Source organism: Pelodiscus sinensis, chromosome 13 (genome assembly GCF_049634645.1).
Source record: "Pelodiscus sinensis isolate JC-2024 chromosome 13, ASM4963464v1, whole genome shotgun sequence".
In the NCBI taxonomy this organism is placed as follows: domain Eukaryota; kingdom Metazoa; phylum Chordata; order Testudines; family Trionychidae; genus Pelodiscus; species Pelodiscus sinensis.
Window position 1 is genome coordinate 33,066,183 of NC_134723.1, and position 22,090 is coordinate 33,088,272.

Genomic DNA, 22,090 nt, shown 5'->3' on the forward strand with positions numbered 1-22,090 from the left:
AATTACAGACCAGTAAGTTTAACTTCAGTACCGGGCAAATTAGTTGAAACAATAGTAAAGAATAAAATTGTGAAGCATGTAGAAGAACATAATTTGTTGGACAAAAGTCAAAATGGTTTCTGTAAAGGGAAATCCTGTCTTACTAATCTGTTAGAGTTCTTTGAAGGTGTTAACAAACATGCGGACAAGGGGGATCCAGTAGATATAGTATACTTGGATTTTCAGAAAGCCTTTGACAAGGTCCCTCACCAAAGGCTCTTGTGTAAATTACATGGCCATGGGATAAGAGGGAAGGTCCTTTCTTGGATTGAGAACTGGTTAAAAGACAGGAAACAAAGGGTAGGAATAAATGGTAAATTTTCAGAGTGGACAGGGGTAACTAGTGGTGTACCCCAAGGGTCAGTCCTGGGGCCAATCCTTTTCAACTTATTCATAAATGATCTGGAGAAAGGGGTAAGCAGTGAGGTAGTAAAGTTTGCAGATGATACCAAACTGTTTAGGATAGTCAAGACAGAAGCAGACTGTGAGGGACTCCAAGAAGATCTCACCAAACTGAGTGATTGGGCAACAAAATGGCAAATGAAATTTAATGTGGATAAGTGTAAAGTAATGCACATAGGGAAAAATAACCCCAACTATACGTACAGTATGATGGGGGCTAATTTGCCTATGACAAATCAGGAAAGAGATCTTGGAGTTATCGTGGACAGTTCTCTGAAAACTTCCACGCAGAGTGCAGCGGCGGTCAAAAAGGCAAATAGGATGCTAGGAATTATTAGGAAAGGGATAGAAAATAAGACCCAGAATATCTTACTGCCCTGTCTAAAACTATGGTATGCCCACATCTTGAATACTGTGTACAGATGTGGTCTCCTCACCTCAAAAAAGATATTTTGGCCTTGGAAAAGGTTCAGAAAAGGGCAACTAAAATGATTAGGGGTTTGGAACGGGTCCCATATGAAGAGAGGTTAAAGCGACTGACTTTTCAGTTTAGAAAAGAGGAGACTGAGGGGGGATATGATAGAGGTCTATAAAATCATGAGTGGTGTGGAGAGGGCTGATAAAGAAAAGTTATTTATTAGTTCCCATAATAGAAGAACTGGAGGACACCAAATGAAATTAATGGGTAGCAGGTTTAAAACTAATAAAAGAAAGTTCTTCTTCACACAGCGTGTAGTCAACCTGTGGAACTCCTTTCCAGAGGAGGCTGTGAAGGCTAGGACTATAATAGAGTTTAAAGAGAAGCTGGATAAATTCATGGAGGTTAGGTCCATAAAAGGCTATTAGCCAGCGGATAAAATGGTGTCCTTGGCCTCTGTTTGTCAGAGGCTGGAGAGGGATGGCAGGAGACAAATCGCTTGATCATTGTCTTCGGTCCACCCTCTCTGGGGCACCTGGTGCTGGCCACTGTTGGTAGACAGGATACTGGGCTAGATGGACCTTTGGTCTGACCCAGTACTGCCATTCTTATGTTCTTATGTTAATTTCTAGAAAATGAATGCTAGCACACCTATGTCTTTGTGATCTTCAAGTAGCACTTCCAAGTGCAGTACCGATGTAGCCTAAAATATTCCCAGATTTTCTTTTCCCCCTTATTCAACCTACCAGGACTACTGCTTCCTGATCTCTTCCCTTATTCTCCACCCTCCCTCTCCAAATACTCCATGCTCCTTTACAGGTTATTGTTTTTTTTCTCATCCTCGCTTGAGTCTTATGGGTATAAAGTTATTTAGCCACTAAGCTTTAATAAAACAGTTATTTCAGGCACCCATTTTGAACAGCTGCATAAGTCAGTTAGCTCTTTGATGATCAAGACACATCTTAGGGCCTGCTGAGCACATGCTGCTACCCAAGCATGGTATATTTTGCATATTACAGACACATTACAGTGAAAGCCAAGCTTGCTGACAGTTTCTTCTGGCTTGAGAATATGTCACTTGAGGAAGTTCTAACAAAGCTCAAACCAGAGGGATAAGATGAAAAGGTAATTATAGTTTTTAAGAATGAGCTAGAAAAGCACACTCATGATATTTAAAATTATTTTCTCTGATTGGTATTTAATATTAATGGAAATAGCCTCATCTTCTTCAAATTTCATCTCATCAGCATTTTTAATACACCTGAAATATTACAATTGACAGAGGTCATGTTCCACAGGTTTATATCACCAAAAGAATTTGCATTGTTGCAAAATAAAGTTGTTTACCATCGAATCCCTACAATTTCATACAACTTGATTCACAACACTCAGTTAGTAATCTTTATTAAAACTGCATCAGTCATTTCCCTTCAAAAGAGATGATGTATGCATTTTTGCATGCTATGCCAAACACTGGAAGAGAGAGATAGAGTGCCATTCCAATTTACATAAAGATTGCAAACTCTTGTTCCAAAGTAATTTTGAAGTGGCGTGCACTGTGTGCAGGCATTTGATCTGATCACATTTCTGCATATTGAATGTGACATCTATAATTGGAGTCTGTTTTCTCAAGAGGGAAACAGTTTCTTACTGTTAAACCATGCAATATTATATTTCTGGACTGGGTGTCTGAAGGCACTTTTTCATGTAAAATTAAATCTTTTATTTTACAGAAAACCAATACATATTCAAAATTAATAAAGATAAACTTAAGCCACTTCTCTACATTTTTACAAAGAAATCACAGTACTTTCATTAAACAGAACTCTTGTACTCTTCTAGGAACAGAAGTGGTGTGCTTCATGACTTGCTTCAGGGACATTGATATGCTGAAATATGTGTGTTAACTTTTATACACCTGAACTGATAACAGTCTAGGATCAGAACAGGCAAAACATTCTGGGAGTTTAAAATCCAGGTCTGACTCTTCATGGCTCTCGTGCATCTCTGGTTTCTTGTTTATATGAATTCTTAAAATATATTGGCAAATCCAATGAGTATTTGAGTTTAACAACTGTTATATAATAGCATGTACCTGACCAAGGAATTTTTACGGCACCTTGGCATTTAAACATGAACATTCCTGAAAACTTTACCTAAAAATTATAAAATTAGTGTCAGAATCCATGACAAAAGTTGTGCTATTTCTTTCTATTCCTCTGTGAACAGGATTGTGTTAATTTAAGTGGTGGGTGTTCTCTGCATGTGTATAAGCACACCCATGAGTGCACACACGTTGTTGTTTCTGTGTGCAATTTCTGAGGAAAGTTTTCCAAAATGAGTTTCTTGAGCACAGCCAGGATTAATATCAGTTTGATCCCTAATGGCAAAACATTCCATACTTCAGACTTGCCAGTCCTGCCTCATGAATCCATCAGCTATTTCAAACTCGCAGAGAAATATTGAAATCTCATCCTGGTGAGATGTTCAGTCTGATTTCCAAACCGAAGAGGTTCAAATAAATTTAGCTATTATGCAGGCCCACCAGCAGCAATTCCAAGCCCCAGTCCAGAAATCAATGGGCCCCCCCACCCTCTTCCTTTGGCCTTTGATCATTACCTGGTGTGTGGGTCATGCCACTGAGCCCACCTACCTGCCCTCTGATGTGCTTTACTACCCTGTCCTGCTGGTCCAGAAACGCTGGTCTCCCCCAGTCAAGGCACAGAGTTGGGATAGCAGCCCCACAGCAGAGCAATACATACACTGAACCAGCTCAGCTCTGACAGCAACCACGATCACTGCCCAAAGAGGACTAAAACCCCATATAAATCCATCTACTCTGCGTAAAAGTTTTACACCTTAAGTTTGCCCTCTTTATCAATGAAAGAGAGATGTGTATAGTAGCTGCTCCTTCTAGTAGCAATTATTTATACAGGATTTGGTAATAAACAAAAGTGAATTTATTAAGTACAAAAAGTAGGATGTAAGTGATTGCAAGTGAAAACAGACAAATCAAAGTAAGTTACTAAGTCAAAATAAACAAAACACACCAGACATGCATCTGATGAAGTGGGTCTTTGCCCACGAAAGCTTATGCTCCAACACTTCAGTTACTCTATAAGGTGCCACAAGACTCCTCACCGCTAAAACACACCAGCTAATCCTAATATATTAAGGTCATGTCTACACAATGAGGTAAGGTTGAATCTAATATGTATTTTGTGCCCTGGTTCCCCACACAGGCTCCAAAGCAGGATGAACACGGACCCTGGCTTGCAGCAAATCATAGTGATGCTGATTCGTTCCATGTCTGAGTCACAATGCGGTTGCACCAATCTGTGCTTGTCTCATGGCTCCAGAACCGGTGTTCCACTGTGTCCAAAGGACTGACTGGCAGCTGCACTTGCATGAGCACCCAGGGTGTGCATGAGTGGTACCTCCTTGCCAAATTGAGCCTCGTCCTCCTTTTCCTGGTGGAGCGACATATGTTTGCTCGCATGAGCATGGTTTGCAGCAAACTGGGTTCAATGCTTGTGCTGCTATGGTATCCAGGTGGGCAACCAGGGCAGAAAAAAGCATGAGCATACAGCTTCCCATTGATCTCATGCAAGGAGGGAGGGATTAGATGAGAGCATTATGGGACATTGCTGACATGAGTCCCTAACCACTCACTGCAGAGTTTTGGGTAGGGGGCACCAGGCACATAGCCCAGAATGCAAACCTACCCACAGTGCATTGCTCTGAGACACTAGGCTCCATAATGGGGATGTGCTACCTCAGATTATATTGGATTCTTTCCCCGCAGTGAGGACACAGACCTTTGAATTTGCAAAATTAAGTGCCCAGAAATGGACCACATTAGATTCGACTTTACATCATAATGTGGACATGCTCCTAGTGTAGATCAGGCCTAAGAAACTCATTACATGCAAATTCTTACCCTATCAGTTGTTCTAATAATTTCTTTCACAAGCCAGGCAGCCTCCTAGCTTGGACCCAATCCTTCCCCCGTTCAGTCTTAGATGTTTCCAGCAGGCATCTTTGGCCAAAACATCACACTGGGAGCTTAGGGTCTGCTGCTTATCCATAATAACTTTCATTATAACTTTTGTTTAACTTCTGCACTTGCTAAATAGATCCAACATATTGCAGAGGTCCCTGCAACCCATGCAATATGCCATCTCTTGTGTCATTTACAATTTGGGAAGTGGAATCAGAGAGAATAATGGTTTAAAATGATTTGATTTTCACTGTCTTTCCATTTGCTTTGTGGTTTCCTGTTTTTCACTGCTGTTCCAAGGTAAGTATTTTAAAAGTGATCTTAAGTTCCAGTGAAACATTACTTGTGAGTTGTCCCACATCCATAAAGTTAAAGATCTGCATAAATGTTTACCAGACAAAGGCCTAAGGAAAACCAGGGGTGAGTCCATCTCCTCATAAATAACTCATGGGTATCATTCCTCCTCCAGAAAAAAAATGTTCAAGAAATTCATACAGCTCCAAATCATGTACATTCCTTTTTTTCCTCTCTTCTCCCTCCCCAGTAGAAAATTTTCACCAATATCTGTCAGTATCACATTTGCCATACATGGACTAAAACACACAGAGATAACAAAACTTGCTGCATGTGCATAAAAAGAATATAGTGCCCTAGATTAAGTACCACAGCACAAAAGATCAAGTCAAAAAAGACTTGCACATTTTTTGCCTTTTCTATGCTAAAAACCAGAAGCCATAATTACAGGATTGTAGAACTGCACATATCTATTAGAAGAATAAAAGAGTCTTCAGCCTGCTTAATATTTTAGTTCTTCAATAAATGTATCTATTTAAAGGACATCATTGTAAGGCAAATGTGATGTTTTACTGAAGAAAAGCAGTCGACGGTTTTCTGTAATTACAAGCACTGAAGAATTTTGTGCCCCATTTCAAAGCTAAAGCTACAAGAAGAGTAGTAAAGCCCTGAAGAAAAAAGCTTCTCTGGGAGATCTTTCAAGGGCAAAGGCAAAAGATTAGCATTTATCTGAAGTTACTCAAACAGAGAAGCTCCTGCTTTCATTGGAATATAACAGGTCAATTTCATACTAATAAACATGCATCTATCATATTGCACTTTCTGTAATCTTCCTTCCTGCCTAGACTCGAATTGTCATTTTGCATTTTTGTCAATGCCTATAAGACTAGAAAAAAAATGAAATCTTGGCCTTATTCTGAAAAAGTCTGCATTCCACGTGTCGACGAAAATCCTTTTCTGATATACTGTTCCTTGTTAATGAAAAATTGTCCTCCAAGCTCAACTTCTCTCTCCTCTCTCCCTCAGTTAGGACAGCCATGTGCTGGAAACTAAATTAAGATACTTAAAAATGCAAATGAAGTAGGCAGAAAATGATTTTTTGTGGTATTGAGGCATTAACTAATGGAATAATAGAGCTTTTTGAAATCAGACCATAATCCACCACAGGCAATTTTATTTAAATCAAAACATTATCTAAAATAATTCAAAAGTACATTCTGGAAATGTTTTAAATTGGCTTTGTAGAGACATAAGGTTATTTGCTTCTGCTGTCTTAACACTGATGGCTGATACAGTATCTGTAGAAACCAAGCAATTAGAATACTGGGATATTGCTCATTGACTTTATAGAACTGTTATGAAGTTAGAAAAAACTATGTAAAATAGTCTTAAGTGGGAGAGGTACTTGCACACAAACTGATTATTTACTTTTGTAATCATGGTAACTAAAGTCTTAATATTAGTAATTATCCACTTTACACCTAATTAATTGAATACATACTGTCATATCATTAATTTCTGTTCCTAAAAATAGATATAGAAAACTATGTTCAGTTGGATAGTGCAATTGGACATTTGATGAATTTCATAGTAGCTGAGACCTCACTCAACTATACAATGTAAAAACAGGCCCTAAATAATACCAAGCAATATAAATGGAGTTATTAATAGAAAACACAAAGGAAAACAGGGGGTCATGTGCTCTGATGGCCTCTTAGCATTGGCAACTTTTAACAAAAAACAAAACAAACCCAAAAACCAGACCCATAGTACTAGACCTTTCACATTTTCTGCTCCATTTCAACAAAATCCTTCCCAGCAGAGATACTGTATCAAGTGTGGCTGTTCAAAGATCATAGGCTGCAGGAGGTTGATAGAGGGAAGGTATACGGTTACGGACAGTTGGGTGAATCAGTTTTTGTTCCCGGAATAGACTGCTGGAGACTGCTGCCCCAGCAATTAAGGCAGGCAGGCAGGCACTTGGAGCTCATTTGGGCTGGTGTGCAGCAGACCATGGGAACACTCACAGCCAGTTAGAGCCTGCTGGTCCCTTATAAAAAGGCTTCCACTCAGACAGAGGGGAAAAAAAATGTGAAAGAGGGGACGGATTGCAGGTGTGGAGGAAACACAGAGACAGACAAACTGGGAGAGGCAAACATGAGAGGTCCCTCCCCAGGCCTTATGGGGAAGGTACTGAGGGAGTGGTTGGGGAAGTGGCCCAGGAAAAAGGCTACCACATGGTGGGGATGGGCAAGAATCTCACTACTAGCCACTACCTATGGTCTCTGGGCCAGAACCCAGAGTAAGTGTGCGGGCCCATGTTCTCCCCGCCCCCAGCCCTCCCACATGTCTGGTCAAGTGCCACCAAGAGAAAAAGGAAACCTTTGGGCTGTGGAAAAGTCTTCTCCTTTCCAGCTGGTGACTGGTCAATGATGAAAAGGGCTTGTTAAGGGGGGAATCCCTTGCCTCTTAAACACTGACAGGCAATGGGAAGGTTGCCGTGAGCCTCTGAGGCTTCTTAAGGACTGCCAGGGAGCATGGCCTGTGATCTGCCATACAAGAAAGAAAGAAAATTTACAGCGAGGTTCAGAAAGACAAGCACTAAGACACAGCTAATGAGGATAGTGTACATTAGAATCATAGAATCATAGAGGTGGTAGAGACCCCAGGAGGTCATCAAGTCCAGCCCACTGCCCAAAGCAGGACCAATCCCAACTAAGTCAACCCAACCAGGGCTTTGTCAAGCTGAGACTTAAAAACCTCTAGGGATGGAGATTCCACCCCCTCTCTAGGTAACCTATTCCAGTACTTCACCACCCTCCTAGTGAAATAGTTTTTCCTAATATCCAACCTAGACCCCCCCCCCCACTGTAACTTGAGACCATTGCTCCTTGTTCTGCCATCCATCACTACTGAGAACAGCCTCTCTCCATCCTCTTTGGAACCTTCCTTCAGGAAGTTGAAGGCTGCTATCAAATCCCCCCTCACTCTTCTCTTCTGCAGACTAAACAAACCCAAATCCCTCAGCCTCTCCTCATAGGTCTTGTGCTCCAGTCCTCTAATAATTTTCGTTGCCCTCCCCTGGACCCTCTCCAATGCGTCCACATCCTTTCTATAGTGGGGGCCCCAGAACTGTATAAAATACTTCAGATGTGGCCTCACCAAAGCCAAATAAAGGGGAATAACCACTTCTCTAGATCTACTGGCAATGCTCCTCCTAATGCAACCTAATATGTCATTAGCCTTCTTGGCTACAAGGGCACACTGTTGACTCATATCCAGCTTCTCATCCACTGTAATCCCCAGGTCCTTTTCTGCAGAACTGCTACTTGGTCATTCGGTCCCCAGTCTGTCTGTAATGCTTGGAATTCTTCTGTCCCAAGTGCAGGATTCTACACTTGTCCTTGTCAGATTTCTTTGACCCAATCCTCTATTCTGTCTAGGCGGCGAGGAGTCCTGTGGCACCTTATAGACTAACTGAAGTGATGGAGCATAAGCTTTCGTGGGGAAAGACCCACTTCGTCAGGTCTTTGCCCACGAAAGCTTATGCTCCAACACTTCAGTTAGTCTATAAGGTGCCACAGGACTCCTCGTGGCTTTTGCAGATTCAGACTAACATGGCTCCCTCTCTGATATTCTGTCTAGGTCACTCTGGACCCTATCCCTGCCCTCTAGCATATCTACCTCTCGAGGTCCTTTCCAGTCCTAGTATTCTATGATTCTACCTCTCCCCCATCTTAGCGTCATCTGCAAATTCCTATTTCAGGCTATAAAGCTTTAAATATACATAATGCAAGCAAATGTTTGACCTCCCATGTGCACTCAGATGCTGATCCAATGTCCCCACTTGGGCAACAGGAAAAGCTCTCAGCTCAGTTTCTTATAAGACACTTAGAATTCTCAAGGAGAAGCAATAAACCACCTAATCTGTGCTGTCAGTAGAGGGACTACAGAAAACAGCAAGTCTCCACATAACAACAATGGTCTCCTGAGTTCCCAACAATTAAAACACCAGCCCTGCTTAAAGGTGCTCCAATTAGCTTTGCTATATCCCCTTTTCTTTGCTTCTTCACCAGAATGCAGTCCTATACTGCACCATACCATGATCTTTAATCATCTTGCTTCCATTCTGTTTTTCATGCTAGAGGCTGAGCAAAGTACTCATTCCTATCAAGGGAAAAAACCAGTCAAGGCCAATTTTTACAAGGACAATACACCAAATACCTCCTGACTAACATCAACAAGATTGCACTATCTACAAGCCAATGTCCGAATCTCTCAGAGATTTCTTGGTTGACACACTTAGTCACCACCGCAAGTAAACAGTCATTGAATGATATTTCTTAGGAATTATTTTCAAACACCAAGTGTGTGATGGGGCAGTGATAGAGAGTTGTCTTCAAAACTTTAGTCCTGGGGAAAAGGACATTTAATTACAAGTGAATGTTTCCTGGATCAGTAGACTGTCACCAGCCCAATCTCCTAAAGGCGCTTCAGTTCATTTACTTCCATCAAATAAGTAGCTGTCACTTAAACTACACATGCCAATATAGGAGTGCTGCAGACCCACACACTCCTTTCTCGCTTAACACAAATGAAGGATTTGCTCTTCAAAAAAAGCTTTTATTAATCCAGAAATATATTACATATAACTTTCCTCAGAAGAACAGGTTGCTTTTGATGGACATGGAAGTGAAAGACATGGATTATATTAAATGGGTTATATATCAACTGGATTATATTATTAAAAAATAGCCATCAATCAAAGAGAAAAGAAGAAAAAAGGAAAATGAAAAAAGGGAAAAGAAACCTTGGTCACTGTGTCTACATTATAAAGAAAAGTCGGAAAAAGATACGTAAATTGAGAACTGCAATTTGCGTATCTTTTTCCGTTTTACTTCCTAAAGAGGCTTTTCCGATATTTGGCCCGTCTACATGGGGCCAAATGTTAGAAAAAACCCTCTTTTGGAACATTCCTTCTTCCTCATAAAATGAGGTTTACAGGGATGCTGAAAAACGCATCTGCTTTTCCAAAAAAATTTTCGGAAAAGCAGATGCATTCCTTGGCTGCAGCAGAGCTTTTCCGGGATACCTCCAGTATCCTGGGAATGCTCTGTAGTCTAGACATACCCTAAATATGAAATGTGGCTAATACCAAAAGGAGGAAGAAACTTTTTAATATATGCAAAACTAAATTTACCCATATTTTAGCCTATAGTATGTACGCTATAAGCCCCTAGGAACCATTATGTAGAAAAACTTCAGGAAATATAAATTGCCATACCTTCAAGTATTGATACCACCACAGAAATCTGCTAAATCAGTTATTCATTATTCTGACGAGTCATATAGAGAGCCTCATATGGGGAGGAAACACTTCTTACCTTTTATCTTATCACCTAGAAAAATGAAACTGAAGCATAGGAAATCATCCTGGCAGTTGGATATTAGACAGGAGCATTTTCAGGATATCAAAGGAGGTATTCAACTTGCTATTTCCAAATCTTTGCTATCCTAGAAGTTTACTAAGATTAAACTACACAGGAGTTAAGTATAGGCAGGATAATAAAAAAAGAACTGAAAGAGTTTTGTATGAAATTGCACAGAGCACTAGCTCCTTTTCCTCTCATTCTTGGAAGAAGACAGGCTCTGGGGGAGTCGGGGGGAAGAGGGAGTGGGGAGAAAGTGATGACTATAGCAGGATGGAGGTAGCTTGCTGAGCTTTATGATCCTATGAAGAACTCTACCGAGAAAATAAGGGGCTTAGAGTTTGGAGGAAGAAAAGGTAAATGTTTCCAAAGAATTGCCACATCACAGAACTACAGTTATTTCTTATTCTAAGCAAAGGGAAACATGAGATACCACAGGCTGGTCAGTAATGGTAAAGACTGACTCTTTAAACAGTGACCAATTTAATCCACATTTTTCTTAAATAGAAGAGACAATTTACTACATGTGGAAAACACATTTTGCCATACCAGGCTGATTATTTTGCAAAGCTAATGAACTTGCTTGCAAAAAAGATGAATTTCTAGCAAAGATGAATTTGTGATCCTGACATTTTCCTCCTCCTTTCCACACTTTGCTGTTGGCTACACATTTTCTCTTTCCACTTTCCATCTACCGGAAGATTTGTGCAGCTCCAAGAACCACTCAAATGTAGAAGAGATATGAATCAACCTGCCCATTATTTAGTTTTCAGTTTTAAACTATATGTAGTTAAGCTATTTCAAAACACGTTTGCAATTACTGAATGGCTCTATCAGCTATCATTTTGTTGAAATAAACACAGTGTTTTGACTGTGCTATTTTATTCAGGATTTTCTGCTACTAATCAGATGCTGTTACTGTGGTATACGTTTGTGTTGGTACAACATTTAAGATTAAAGCTTCTAATAATCCGCAGCTGTCTGCATTTTAGTGGTTAAAATACCCTGGAAAAGAATTTGGTTATTTTACTGGAGAGCAGAAAAATCTGCTTGATGTGAAGTTTTACATGCAAAGTTTTTACATACCTTTTCTGCTGAGCAATCTAATTTTGGTGGATCAGGCAACTGGTAATGGGATACAGAGTATTTCATTTTCAGGTCACTAATTCAAATATTACCAAGTCAATAGTCTGAAAATAGTCATTTTAAGGCTTTTTAATGGGCTGGAGAAAGGTAGTGGGTTCTTAGTACCTTTCCTCTTGATCTGCATCCATATACCAAAATCCACCATTCCCTTTGGCATTCCAAGAGATGCCTAAAACTGGATGGGAACAAAGAGAAAAATCCTCACTTCTGGCCATTCCTGCAGAGGGTTGGTCACATCAGCAGAGCAGTATAGGAAAAGCAGCTGGCTTTGGTTTTTTTCATGCTACATTTGTTCTGATGCTAAATAGAGGACCTCATTGCAGTCAATAAGACACCTTCCATAAGGCTATTTGCTCAAAAAGTGAACTCTTCTGCATAAAATCTGAACTGAATAGTTTTATTTATGTATAGTTCCATTTCAAAGGTGAAGGGAGTGGGAGAAACAACATACAAATACCAAATTACTCCCTTATGGAGGTTCAAAAGTGTTCCAGCGAAGCCTTTATGTTCTGCTGTGTGTTAGGTCTATAATTAATAATTGATATGTGACACATAGCAACTGAAAAGTAAGAATTGGGTGAATCCATAGATTGGTGCTAAAATCCAATATGGCTACTTTTGCTCATATAAGGGGAAACAGAGTACTATGGTTTTCTCAAAATGTACAGAGCTCTGCTCGCTATTGTAAGTAATCATTTTTCTCTGAGTGAAATAAAAAAAACAGTAGAAAACCTTCTTGTTGTACTAAATGACCTTTGAACTCATTGATCCTCTCAGTAGTCCTTCACTTTATGTTTTATTTATTATTTTTACAGTATGGCAATGCCTTTATTAATCAGCATCCAAAAAACCCACAAACTCCATATAAGATTACTTAACAAAAGATAGTTTTTAACTAATACTTGAATACAATTGAAACTTGAATACAATTGAGGATGCAGAGGGCTTCCTGAAACTGACTATTTACGCTGAGGGCTGACTATGGGGATTGGCCTTTTCCGGGGGTTTTGCTGTAACTGTAAATTTCTGGGACAAGCCAAGACAATGCTTCAGTCTCCAACAGAAGAGCAATGCAGTTAATTTTTTTTCATTCACATTTTGAATAAACATTTTCCCTGATGATTTTGAGAGAGTGCACATTTTCTCTGAAGACACTGAGGTTTTTATTTTTAAGATCATATATTGTGCAGTGTTTGTTAAGGTAAATTATTTTGTGCTAAATGTGTGGCAGACATTATATAGGAGGCTACGTGACTAAGAGTCAAGAGTGCAAGTTACAGCTTCTAATGTTTGGCTTTAATTTACACACTGGCCTTTTTATAAAAAAAAAAATTTTTCCTGGAGGAGACACACTAGATCTTTAGAATACCCTTTATTTTGCCTGTTCTACCATCCCTTTGGCATAAGTGTCTCTCAGGGTTGTAACATCAAGATGTTAGCTAGTTGCTCAAAGTGTTAAATAAAAAACAGACATTTAGAAGCAACTTGATTATTTCCCCCTCAATAAATACAATGTAAATCTGCACAAATGAGCATCTTTCAGTATAAAGTAGCCAATAGCTTAGAGAGTAAAGCTGAATACAAGGGACAGCCTAAAGGCAAATGATATATTTGGTGTTTATAAAAAAAGAATACATCATGCTGAACAGATATACTTTTAAAAGGCAAAAAATATCTTTTTCCCCATTGGACTGCTTATTAAAAAACAAAATCACCATACAAGTTTGCCAATGGGCAAATAAATGTGTGTCTTTTTAATCATGTAACATATGTAAGTAAAATGACGATGTGTAAAAAAAAGTCATGTACAGATGCACAGAGATATTGTCTACAACAGAGAATAAATCTATGTTGAAATCATTCTACTCAATAGGACATTCTCCTAGAGCATTTTTTCTTCAAAATAATTGAGGGGAAAAAACACATTACCATAGGAAATGGCACAGAAAGCCATAGGAGGCTCCACAACAAGGAATGCATTTTGTTAGTGAAATATTTTTTAAACCAGAAAGTACAGAAAGATGGTCCAATTGGGGTGCTCACATTGTGTATGATATATGTGTAATGTGCTATATGGATACTTGATCAATCTTACCGTAGCAGCCTCCTAAATATTTAAAACCAGAAATCTTTACAGTCTTAATTTTTCTCTTGCAAATCCAAGGAGAAACAGCACCAATAGTTTATAACAGTTTTTAAAAGGCTATTTAGGTTTTGTGGGTGTGAGAGAATGGTTATGTTGTGGGTTGGTGTGTGTGTGGAAATTAACTGCGCATTAAGGTTCCAAATCTGCAAACTCACATAGATGCTCAACTTTAAGTACAAGTTGTCCTATACAAGTCAATGGGCTATTCACAAGTTGGACTCTTTGCAGGATAGGGCCTGATATCTGAAAATGGTGAAGTCCACAGGCACTCGTCTCTTCTGAAAAGCAGTTCCATGACCTAAATCCAGCTTCCATACACACACAATTGGTGTGAGTGAAAACAATTTAAACTTTGGTTTTTATGTCAAGATCTATTCCTTCATCTATTTTTATTCTTATTATTATTGCTCCTTTTCCCAATACTATTATCCCATTATGACACCACCATTGCCTCTCTGACTATGGACAGTAGAATTCTGGGGCCTTGCAGTTTAGCTTGACCCTGGAGGAGAAATCAGTGATATGGCTATATCTTGTTTTGTTTACACAAAACACCCATCCTGGAACAGAGATGCAGGGCACTTCTTCTTTCAAGAATGCCAGCCCAGTTCCCAGGGAGCAACTCTGTTTCCAGAAATTACTCCAGAGACCAAAGGTAAGACTACACTACTGGCTGAATTGTTGGGCAGTGATTGATCCAGTAGAGGGCAATTTATCGCAAGTAGTTTAGATGCGATAAATCCATTGCCAGTTTCTCTCCCGTCAACTCCAGTATTTCACTGGAATGAGAAGCAGATAGGGAATTGATGTATTGCAGAGAAGATGCTATGATAAACAGATCTAAGTATGTATACTACTGTTATAAACAAAAAAGCAACTCTCAAACTCTTGCCTAAACTTTAAGAATATAAACAGATTCCAGCAATTACAAAGTAATCACTCATTAATAAATACTGCTGCCTGATTATCCCTTCAGTCATGCCTCATGCTTCAAACTTCATTCTCAACAACTGCTTTGACAAGATATGCATTTTAACAATGTCCATTTAATAGATTTTTTTCCTGAAATATTCTTCATCTGCACCATCATGAGGTTTAAGTTCATGGTTGTTAATATTAGAACAAGTTATAGCACATACAGGTGCTTATCCGGCAGCAAAGCCAACAGAAGCATCAAGATTTTGGATAAATCCCTCCCAAGTAAATCAATACATAAAAGTGTTTGTTTTTCCCCCTCATCATGTTTGTTTTGTGAGCATTGTTATCGAATGGATAAGTAGCCTTAAGTGAACATAGCAGAATTCACTAATGGAATTCAGTGGTAGGTTCACAGATGGCTCTAGTACTAGGTTTAGTTGAACAAATACATTTCTACCACATACCAGAAAGACAGGTGCTTTATCTATGTTAATTTGAGGTGTATGTTTGAGAGTAAAAATGATGTGTGAGATGCAAACATCCCAGTTTCCACGTCTTCCAAAAACAAAATCCAAATTGCAGTTTTCAGGGACCTCTTTGATTAGTTTTTGAATGATTGTCTGCTGAGCTTAAGTTATATTCTACCACCCAGAAAATAATTCACCTGTGGCTTTGAAAAGTACACCAGGAAATGGTAGATGACAACTATCATCTTCCATAGGCCTTTCTGCGCTTCATGACAAGTAAAAATGTCTCTAATAAATCTGAAGGCTACAGCTTGAGGATGCACAGAGGGAACTAAAAAAAAATTGTGTTTTTAATAAATAAAATCCAAAAGAGTACTGTACCAAAAGGTTTTGAGGACAAAGCCTAATAAACTATACAACTGCATTTCCCTATGAGCAATGAAACTAATGAAGAACCATAAAGTAAATGACTTTTTTGGCTGAATTTTGCAGCTAGAAACAAAGCATAACTTCAGTAAGGATTCAATCTATCACACTGCATGCCAGGCTATACAATATGTTATAATCATTCAGCTTCTATATATCAAACTGTCCAGCAAATAAATGGCCAAGGAAACACCATGACAGGACATCTTTGGAGTTACATGAAAGTAGTAGCACCGTGCAAAGCAAAAGGTCTTGTTATTTTGGCAACACTACCAAAGACTGAGAATGCTAGTGTTTGACCCTTATATTGTGCAAGATACCCCAATGTGTGTCACACATGCAGTTCAATATATTCTTGAGACAAACTCGCCACTAATGTAAGTGAATGTAACAAAAAGCTTTTATAAAGAAAGGCTAGGAATTGAATCATAATGCACAGTAGGCTTTTTTAGGCAGTGATGTTTTGAAGACTGACGTCTGAGTCCATTACGAAAACTGTTAACATTCCAGCAATAAGAGACTGTGCATCCCGTGGCTGAGATGAGATTTCATATTATTGCCGCTCTGATACCACTGTCACCCTAACACAAATTAAATTTGCAAAATCTGACTGGAACAAAATGTATCATGGTTTTTCATAGATTTGCTTTCTTCTGCACTGTTCACTGATGCTATGGTATGGGAACCAAGTGTAGCTCCATGGGTCTTTCTGGTGTGCAATAGGGCAGCTTGCAAGAGGGAGTCAATGTTCTTGGTTCCTAAAAAACGGGGGGGGGGGGGGGGAGATAACTTCTGACAGTGAACCATTGCTCTTAGCTGAAATTACTGCCTACCTACACAAGGCAATGAAGACAACGAGGAAAGTAAATAGAGTCAACAACACTAGGCCCTGCTTTGTCCAGACAACCCTTGTCAAAAACTAACAGTGAACAAAATTACTTAGCCCTCCATGTAACTTAGAAGGCATTTCCCAGAAAACTCAGCTTTAAATCATGGGCAGCCTCAGACAGACAAGTTAATTATGGCAGAAATGTCTTTTGTCTAATTTAACTCAGCGGGTCAGCACTTGTCAGCCTCTGTATTTCAGCTTTCATGTCACCAGAATGTTTCTGAACTACGAAAAGTGATGCCAACTCCCATGATTTTATTGCAAGCCTTCTGATATTTGATGCTTTTCTTAAAGCCCCAGCTCCTGAACTCATGCAATTTTGTGAGACTTTGAGTTTTCATTTAAAAAGCAATATTTATTGGGGTCCCATGGATATGTCATAATCCTTAAGCCAAACTCATAATTTTGGGAAAGAGGGAGTTGACTCATGATTTTTAAATGGTTGGCAATGTCATAGGAAAGGCTTCACAACAGTGAGGAATAACAACAAACCCACCTGACTAGCATTTCGTCTCAATCTTGCAGGCATTAATCACAACTCACATTACTGACATCAGTTAGATGACTTCTGAGTTGAACAAGATTTGCTCCCACATTAGTTAATTCACTGAGCCAGTAGCAATGATTCTTGAAATGTTACATTGAACTGTGAAAATATCACCCAGCACTCATCCAACAGATTTTTAGAGGAAGAAGAATCACCATCAAGAAGATCCTGGCTCCCCAAGCCAACATCCCAGATCATAAGGTGCCTAATGCTCCTATTGTCCTTTCCCTGGAGTCATACCAATTTCACCATCCTTTATATTCATTCCATTAGTTTTAAGCTTACTTTATTGCCAACTTATCCAGAGCTGTGAACACCATAGGCAGCAGCTACCACACCTTCTATATAGCTTCATCTAGAGCTGGCCCCACTGCTGTCCTATACACACTAACCTCTTTGGGGAATAACAGAGTGGGCAAACTTCAAATTCATTTGCTATTGCTATGGAACAAATAGAACTCAATGGTCTGACATGTTGGCAGAACATGAACCCAAATGGGAGACATGCAGAGGTGAACATAACCACATTCTAAATTCAAGAGGGATACTCCCGGAGACTATTTACCTTGGGCTCCGTCTTGTGGTAAAATGAAAATGGCAAGGCACATCTGGCCTATGAAAATGTAATGAACACTAAGTAGTACTCTAACCTACCGACCGCTACACTTACCTGCATGCCTCCAGCTTCCATCCTGGACACACCACACGATTCATTGTTTACAGCCAAGCACTGAGGTACAACCGCATATGCTCCAAACCCTCAGACAGAGACCTACACCTTCAAGATCTTCAACAAGCATTCTGTAAACTGCGATACCCACACGAGGAAGTGAGGAGACAGATTGACAGAGCCAGACGTGTACCCAGAAGCCTCCTGCTACGGGACAAGCCCAAGAAAGAAACCAACAGAACACCACTGGCCATCACCTACAGTCCCCAGCTAAAACCTCTCCAACGCATCATTAGTGATCTACAACCCATCCTGGACAATGATCCCTCACTTTCACAGGCCTTGGGAGGTAGGCCGGTCCTTGCCCACAGACAACCCGCCAACCTGAAGCATATTCTCACCAGCAACTACACACCACACCATAATAACTCGAACTCAGGAACCAATTCTTGCAACCATGGCAACATACAAAAACCTGTAGGGGTTTTTCAATCTTCCTGGACACACAATTGCAGATCTAAAGGTAGCCATCCTGCAGCAAAAAAACTTCAGGACCAGACTTCAAAGAGAAACTGCTGAGCTACAGTTCATCTTCAAGTTTGACACAATCAACTCTGGATTAAACAAAGACTGTGAATGGCTTGCTAACTACAAAAGCAGCTTCTGCTCTCTTGGAATTCACACCTCCAGATCAGCTGCTAGAAGAGGGCCTCATCCTCCTTGATTGGATCCACCTCGTCATCTCCAGCCTGATTCTGGCCTGCATATTTATACCTGCCTCTGGAAATTTCCACTACATGCATCTGACGAAGTGGATCTTTGCCCACGAAAGCTTATGCTCCTACACTTCAGTTAGTCTATAAGGTGCCACAGGACTCCTCGCCGCTTTTGCAGATTCAGACTAACATGGCTACCCCTTCGTGCCAGAGCTGAGAGAGAACACTGAAACATGGCTTTACCTCAAGGAATGTTGGTAGCCTTCATTGACATTCTTTTCAGAGCTGAGCCCATGACCAGGAGCATAGCCATCCTTTTATAAAACATCTGCCTACAGATTTATTTCAGCATGGTGAAAAATCTGCTCTGAGTAGCGGAGTTAACTTTTGCCAGCAAGCCACTCAAGAACAAAGACACCTATTCTGAATTGGAATTGTAACTTACGGGTAGTGATCAGGACTTATTATCTTCATAAATAACATCAGTAGCAGATTTGGTTTTGGAGCAATTGCTGGCTATACAAGATATAGCATTGCTTGTGGAGTTGAAAAAGACTGTTTTTCTGAAAAGTCAGGTCTTCACAAACAAAATGATGGGGAAAAGGAATTGTTCTTAATGACACTTTAATGCCTTTGTCGCTACAAGGAATTGGAGTCATCATTCCACATAGGCTACACACTCTTAATAATGATGTGCCTAACCTACCTAAATACCGCTATTACTATGGCTGTCCCCACAAAGCTCATGCAAGATTTTTGATTTCTGGTATTCATGATGTTGAATAATGTAAATAAAATAATAGATAACTCTGTGGCAGCGTTAGAGCCACATTTTCAGAATTGCGCGAGTAACTGCATGCATTAAAGTTATCTGTTCAATTTGTACGTCTCTCACATTACATTTATGGATACATTTTGCACATACCATGGGACAGATGGGCTCCTGAAAACTTGCTTGTGATTTGATAGAGATAATGAAGGACATCATTCAGCTATGGAGTTGCAGTACATGGAACTAAATAGGATTCAAGCTTGAAACTTTTCATTCTGGAACCAAAATGCAGAATAATGATCTGAGATGCTTAAACTGAGAGCTGGTTTGGTTTAGATAAAACACCTGGGACAGAAATACCATAAGAAAGGCCAATATGCTAATTCTTTGGCTTCTCGGTGCAAAGTAAATCCATGAAATAAGGAAACTTAAGACTAATTTATAACAGAATGTTAAGTGCTTTTTTGCTTTAAACTTTCATGAAGATGGTTTTGAATTAGTAGTGAAAAGTTTTGGTCACTTGATTTATCCATTCATGCCCATCATTAATTCCATATACAAAATAGAGCTTGCCTTTCAGGCTAGAAGTCAAATTGGTTTCAAAATGAAAACCAGAATCTCTGGACATTCAAACATGAATGGCAAAAACAGCAAAGTGTAAGAAGGAAGGAGCTAAATGCACTACTATCAAAAAAAGCTTTAGAAGCGACAGTAACCTGTGTCAACTGGAAAAGAAAAAAAACAGATTACATTCAGCTGTCACTAAGGAAGATGGACTTGAAGGAATAGCTAAACCAACTATGCCTGCCACCAAAAATGATTTAAAAAAATGTAAAGAATCTGTAAGTGCTGTAGCAAAAGACTATGTACAAAGGAATTTCAGACAGCATGCAGCCTGCATTGAAAACCCTCTAAGTGCTACCACATTTCCAATCACAGCAAACACACACTTCTGCTCAATCAAGAGCCCCAGTAGATCTCTAACTCCCTCTTTTGTGTGTCTGATCCTAAGGGTGATGAAGGAGAGGCCCTCATTCTCCCGCACTTGGTAATCTGGAGGCAAGAACAGATGAAAGTAAGAGAAAAACCAAAGTTCAAACAACACAGTTTGCATTCTGAAGTATATAGTAGATTAGGCCAGAGTTCAGTTTGGTTTTTGGCTCATTTTCTTCTTTTCCCTTAAAACACTCATGTTCATAGACTAAGATAACATGATAGAGACTGAAGAAAGAGTAATTTTTGCTGCTCACTGTGAATGATCCGTGTTAAAATGAGACATCTGACCTGTTATTTCCTGCTTCTTGACTAATATTTTTCTTCCTTGTGATGCTTATTACTTCATGTTCCCCACTAAAAGTACACTGGGGAAATGGTTTTGCTCAGAAACTATGGATGCCATGTGGCTCTTTTTATTAGTGGCCTTAAAATGAAGAAAATCCACAAGACATGACAAGCAAGATGGTTTTAGGTTATGCGTGTGCCACTCTTCAATGTATCTGTGGCTTTCTGTGCTGGGCAAGAGAAGGAAAAGCAGGGCAAGGGTGAACGTACACAGAATTGCAAGCCCGGGTATGAATGCACAGCACACTAGCCTGCCATGGATTAAGTTGTCCTGTGAACCCTGCTGATGTGCATTAAACATTCCCAGTGCAAAACTGAGAGTGTGCAATAGCAGAAGCCACATGGCAACTTAGTCACAGAAGCCTCTGTACATTCACATCCTGCTTTATCGTGCACTAAGTCTCCACGTGGACAAGCCCTGAATGATTCCATCTGAAAAGAAACATTCCCTGGATTAGGCCTTGTGAGCATAAGCAGGTTCATGATTTCAGTGGGGGCGTCTTAATTGTGCCATTAATATTAGCAGACACAGAATTATGAGGTCTTATTCACAGTCTGCTAAAGCATGACCACCTCTCAAATTGTTACATTGTCACTAAGAAAAACTTTAAAAAACCAACAAATAGTCTGTTAGCACTTTAATGACTAACAAAACATGTAGATGGTATCACGAGCTTTCCTGGCCACAGCCCACTTCTAGGTGAGGAAGAAGCTTTTAATCCATAAAGTGGACCACATATTTGGTTAGTTCTGCTTAACTTGGGTGAAAATGAACTGTTTTCACACTTTAAAACATGTTTTCGTTTTCTAAGCTTTTAATTATTCTTAAGTGTCTGATGCCATCAGACAAAGCACCTTGTTACACTCTTTGAAATGGTCATTTTCACACTTTCCTGAAAATGTCATTTTTTCAGAAGTATTTTCCATTTTATTTACTGCTGCCTTCAGTATAAGCATTTCTGCCCTGGCTTTGTTTTAAATTATGCCACTTTATGTGACATCATTAGTACTTCTGGGACTGTGATATTTGGAATCAAATGGTTTTGTAATTTTAGTACCATAGCTGAAAAGCTTGTTATTTTTATTTTTATAGTACATCAGCATCTAAAAATCCCAGCCATGCTCAAAGCCTCATTGTGCTAAGTACTGTAAATACACACAGTAAGAGAGCCTCTCTCAAAGAGCTTTAAAAACTAAATAGGTAACAAACAAAGGGTCAAAGAAACATAGTTATATTTTTTGTTTCACAGGCAGGGAACCGATGCACAGAGAGATTTTCTTTGAAGAAATTATCCTTCTTTGGGCACCATCTTCAAAATTTCTAAAGCATGGGTATAAAGAAAATGACATGCTGGCAAACTACACAACAATTTGCTACATGCTTAAACGTGAACACGAACAAGTTAGAGAATGAGATACATCTCTAAAAATATTTTTCAGCACAAGGCTACATGAGAGCATGAAATATAA